Genomic DNA, 6104 nt, shown 5'->3' with positions numbered 1-6104 from the left:
AACGCTTGATTGTCCTTCCTTCTCTGTAAGTGGCCTAAAATAAAAACATCTGCCAAATGACTAAAAATGCAAAAAATGCAATGAGCAAAATATTTAAAAAAAAAAAAAAAAAAAAGCCAGATATGTTATCAGAAAGGGCTGATGGGAAATGCGGTTTACATTTGAGGAAAGACTGCTGGAACTGGAAGAACTGGTGTGAACTCTTCATAAACATGTTTAATTTGACTCTGATAAAACTGTCTAAATGTTCCAGTAAGAAAGTTAATCATCGCACATGCTGACTGGGAAGTTTCACACATCCTGCTGATTAACTGTGTGTGTGTGTGTGTGTGTGTGTGTGTTCTTGTTTAGCTATCATTATGAGAACCAATTTGATTTTAGACCTGGGAAGTGAGGCCTTCAACGGGCTGTTGAGGGTTCAGACTTGGTTTTAGGGTCGAGGTTAGAATTGGGTTTATGTTCAGTTTAGGGTTGGGGGCTAAGGATGCATTATGTCAATGAATGTCCTCACTAAGATAGCTAAACAAACGTGTGTGTTGTGTCTTTTCATTTTGTTCTTTCTTTATGTTTTTGCACCTTTCTGTTTCTTGCCGTTGTTGCATGTTTAAGTGTTAAAGTGTGTGTTTGTGTGTGTGGATCAGGTTTTACTGATGTTGTGGGGACATAAATCTGTTTATGTGGTCACACGTGGAGACTTGCTTCCTTTTCTGGGGACAAAATCATTAAATTTAAGGGTGAAGACTCGGTTTAAGGTTAAAGCAAAGTTTATAAAAATGAAGTCACTGTAACGTCCTCCGAAGGGCTGGAAACAGGGATGTGTGTGTGTGTGTGTGTGTGTGTGTGTTGCTCATGTTGTCAAAGTTTCCCATGTCCTCACAAAAACACAAAGATCACAACCCTCCTCCATAGTGAAGACGTGCTCAGGTCTGGATTGTGAGTCAGCAGAGAAGTCCTCAGAAGTGCAGTACTTCCTGTGTGTGTGTGTGTGTGTGTGTGTGTGTGTGTGTGTGTGTGTTTTACGAGCCATAAGTTTTGCTCATATAAATGTCCATAAAACAGAGTCAGGAGGAGAAAAATCCAGAAACTTGCAGCGCTGAACAATCCAATAAATCTGCAGCTTCGTCCTCAAACTACAAAACTACAGCCGCCATATTGAATCTTTACAGTCCTCATTATTCACTACAGTTTGATTATTATTGATAAAGTAAAGCTTAGTAAAACTTCGGAAGTGAATCTGAGTTACTGGATATGACACACACACACACACACACACACACACACACACACACACACACACACACACACACACAGCAGTGACATCAGCTTGTAGAAATGTGATGATGTCAGAAGTTTCATGAGTTGATTTGGGGCGACGCCCACCAGGAAGTTCAGCTGCAGGTCAAAATACAAAAACACAATGCAAACACATCCCAGTGCCTGTTGGGCTGCAACGCATCAGTTTGTATTGTTGCAGTCATGTGATGGAGGAAAGTAATAGATTACGATTTGAAATTCACGCCGTCGCTGCGTCAAACGTTACGATAACCGCTGACGGTCAGTAGCTTCTTGTTAAAGGATCATTCCAAACCAACAATGAACTGATTTACTAACAAGTATTGTGTGTGTATTTAAGCCTGATATATGAGAGGTTGTGATCTGCAGCACAACAAGCTACTGAAGCTGTAAACAGAACCACGTTCCTGCACATGCTCAGTAGCGTCTGCCTTACACAGAACTACTCTCCAGAGACTGAAAACGTGATGCTGTTATTAGTCTTTGGAGCTGAAGCCGCACCACATATTAACCATGGATGTAGTAGTACAAGCGGCTGGTCGGCCTCCATGTTATATGTGATCATTGATAATTGGATTTGCAGAGTCGTCACTACCAGAACTCCAGATGTTTCTGAGCAGTGGTTCAGTGTCTGACTCAGTCATAAGGTTTGTGCTCCTTCCTGACTGTCAATGACTAAAAAAATCACCGCCATTCAGTGGAAACCCTACAAAGACCACATGCGGTTTGTTCAGTCTTTGTAGGTTTCAGCTCGTCTTCAGGTTTTTTCCTCCAGCTTAACCAAACAATTAGCACTAGCATGTTACTGAGAAACCATGGAGGAAACTCCCTCTGTGTCCAAAATGACACCAAATGAAACTAAACTAACTTCATAATCTCAGTTTCATGTGTATTGGTGCTTACATGAATGAAAGAGGAGGTTTAGGTGGAGCCCCACTCGCCACAGTACAACAGGCAGCAGGTATCTGGAACATGCAGAACTCTGTACAGTAAACAAACACACCCACACTAAGATCATCTGTCAAAGAGATCACCAGGCTGCTTTTACAGATGTTTGCTTTTCAGTTTTTTAACATGCAGTTGCTGCAGTTTTCTGTCTTTTATTAAAATAAAAGGCAGCATTTTTCTACACTTTCCCCCTCCGTTTGCTCTCAGAGATGTCTCAGGTTTCTTTCTTTCTCTGTTCAGTATAAGTTTAGTTTGCTGGGAATCAGTACTTTCCACTGTAGTTCTTATCTTAAAACAGCTACATCTGTGCAGTCAGTATTATCTCGGGAAGTGGATACAGAGTGAAACATGGACACAACCTGAGACACTGGAACACTGAATGATAGAAGAGGTTTAGGTGGGGCCTCACAGTCATCACTTCAAGCTGCTCGTGGTGTTAATGAAGTGAAAACAACATGGTTCAGGTTTCAGAGAGTCTCTGTGCAGGTTTCAGTGATGTCGGACAGTTCAGAAAGGTTTTATTTGATCTAGGAAATCTATTTTTAGTGGAAATGTTCTTTTTCATGATCACTACTCTCTCCATGATGCCTGCGCCATCCTCAAGAAAGAACATTAACTAATCTAACGTAGATTGTTATGAAATATGATGATAATCACATTTCTGCTCCTCAGAGGATGAACCCTTTAGATTTAATGACCTCAGGACAAACTTCACATTTTAGCTCCTACGACTCTAAGAATATATAATTAATCTGTTTGTTGTTTTTTCTTTCCAACACTTTTATGTTATGGCTGTAATAAACACTGCAGCCTCTAGAGGGCGCCAGTAAGACCAAAGACTGATCTTGTCCAAATGAAATTAAATTTCCCCTTTGTTGTCTCCTTTTTGTTTTTGTCTACTACTATTCTTTGATTTCATGATGAAGTTTTACATTATTTCCGCTTACGTAGCTGGAGTCTTATTTCGAAACAGCAAATCAAATCTTTTCATAAAGCGCGAACGTGTCGTTCTATCATCGACAGAGCAGACGGTCACACTGAGCCTGATTGCATCCTGCTACACAAGACAAGAGCCACAGACTCTGAACAACAATCCACATCAGCTTTTCCTGCTAAAGTCTCCTTCTTATCTAACTTACAAACATGAACACATGTCTCGTGCCGCAGCTTGTCGACTGAGCCTCCAAACAAACATTCACCGGGAAAAGTGCACCGCTAACATCAGTTAGCAGCTAGATAGCTAATTAGCTGCTCAGCCGCAGCACATTAAACAACAGTTAACATACGTGCAAAAGTCACTTCGGACCAGTTAGATGCTGGTTTGGTTGTTGCTCTTCAGAATCCCTGTTAGAGACACGCTGTCTGTCCATGACCTGTAGCTACAGCAGTTTGTTTACTTTCTGTTTAAAAACATGCTAACATTATTTTTGACTGACGATTAAATGTGATTTCAGTTGGACTTTAAAGTTTGTTGCATATTTGGAGGGAATCATAACATTAATATTCTTTTTTCTTTTTATTATTGCTCTGTATGCTTATAAATGATCCCAGTAACTTTAAATTCATAGCTATTTTTTTTCTATTATCTCTTTTTAAGGCAACTTTGTAACATCTGTTCAGGGACTACAGATGAAAAATAACATATACACTGACTGGCGCATTTACAGCAATGTTAATTAATGTGCATTGTCCCTGTTAAATAGAATAATAGATAGAAAAATAAATAAATCATGAAATAATTTATATTTACATATTTTGTTTCTCCATAGACACAGTTTCTCACCTGCATCTGTGCTCAGGTTGACTTCCATTGCGTCTATAAGAAAAAGTTAACATGTTTTTCATTAAACCACATGTGATGACATGTGGCAGGCAGATCTAAAAATAAAATCACATCATGCTGCATGAATGTTTTCAGTCTCAGTGTTTAATATCAGCACGAATCAGGAATGTTCTTCGGAAAAATAAACTGTTTATGGTCAAAAATAACATGAGAGGCAGGAATTTGTTTTGCAGCTTTTTAAAGTTTGTAGGAAACAAACCGAACATGAGGAGGGTTTTAGGACGGTTGTGTAACTTTTTTTCTCAGAGCTTCTCTCTGCATTACGGTAACAGTTTAAATCACAGACAATAGACCCGCTACTGCGCATGTCACAGTCTGAAACGCTGCTGCCTTCAAGCTCAGTGGGAAATTATACGTTCAAACTTTGGAGCTATGAAACTGATGCAGGTGTGAATATTTTATGCCTTCTTAGAACATAACTGCCAGAAATACTTAGAATAATGACTTAAATCAATCAAAATATGACTTAAATCAACAAGTGAAATGAATGTTTAATAAATAAAACATATTAAAACTGAAAAATAAATAAGTGGAAATTTTAAAAAGTTAAGTACAACATAAAATAGTGTGAGAAGGAGTATTGTTGTTTTATGTGTCTTAAATATTTTGGAAAAATTGTAGGGCTGCAACTAATGATTAATCTGCTCATTATTTTCTCGATTAATCGATTGGTTGTTTGGTCCATAAAATGTCAGAAAATGGTGAAAAATGTCGATCAGTGTTTCCCAAAGAACAAGACGACGTCCTCAAATGTCTTGTTTTGTCCACAACACAAAGATATTCAGTGTACTGTCATAGAGACTAAAGAAACCAGAAAATATTCACACTGAAGGAGCTGAAATCAGAGGATTTGGACTTTCTTCTTAAAAAATGACTCAAAATGATTAATGGATTATCAAAATAATTGGTGATTAATTTAATAGTTTAATAGAAATAAAAAAATGAAGTAAAACATAAAACAATGTCTTGTAAAACTGTGAGGACGGGTATTATTGAATTATTGAAAAACAGTTCTAAGTAATCACGTTAATGATTATTGTATTGATTACTGGAAACAAAGTAAGAAGTCACTGAGAGGTCGAGAGGTGGGGCCTTGTTTGCTTGAATTTGACAGAAGATTAACATTGAATATCACCGCCCATATTCCTGTGACCTCCTCTCAATAAACACTGTGACTGTACAGTAAGCAGAAGTACTGCAGTAAAAGTACCAATACAGCAATGTAAAAATACTCCATTACAAGTAAAAGTCCTGCATGAAAAATCCTACTACTGTAAAAGTACATAAGTATTATGAGCTTGATGTAATACTTTATATACAGTTAGCTAGTTTAGTCCAGTGGTTCCCAACCAAGGGGTCAGGCCCCTCCAAAGGGTCAGCAGATAAATCTGAGGGGTCGTGAGATAATTAATGGGAGAGGAAAGAAGAAAAAACAAATTTCTGATACACAAATCTGTTTTCAGTTTTTGGACTTTTTCTCTAATCTTTGATTTTTGCTGAAATATTGGATCATTTGAACATTTATTGGAATGAAAGCATGTGAGAAGTTTGGAGGGAAAAATCACTATTTGGTGGAGCTGTTAACAACTCATAGACATGTGAAATGTGACCCCGACTACACACTGCTTTTTGTAAGACGTCAAAAGACTAAAAGGTTGGAAACCACTGGTTTCATCTTTAACAATGTGTTGTATTTTAAAAGCTTGTTATATTATCCATTGTGTCAAATCTTCATCTGAAAAGTAACTAAAGCTGTCAAATAAATGTAGTGGAGTAGAAAGTACAATATTTCCCTCTGAAATGTAGAAAGTAGCATCACATGGAAATACTCAAGTAAAGTACATCAAAATCAAATCACTTGGGTAAATGTGCGTAGTTACTTTCCACCACTGGCAGTAGCAAATGACAATATGACAAAAATAGCAATAACAAATAACCAAAATATAAAAAGATGACACATTCACAATTAATTCTAAATTCGCTATAAATTCATTCATGGCTCATATAATTATTTTTAAAT

This window comes from Thunnus maccoyii, chromosome 8 (assembly GCF_910596095.1).
Source record: "Thunnus maccoyii chromosome 8, fThuMac1.1, whole genome shotgun sequence".
NCBI classification, from domain to species: Eukaryota; Metazoa; Chordata; class Actinopteri; order Scombriformes; family Scombridae; genus Thunnus; species Thunnus maccoyii.
Note: the sequence above shows the minus strand (reverse complement) of the source record.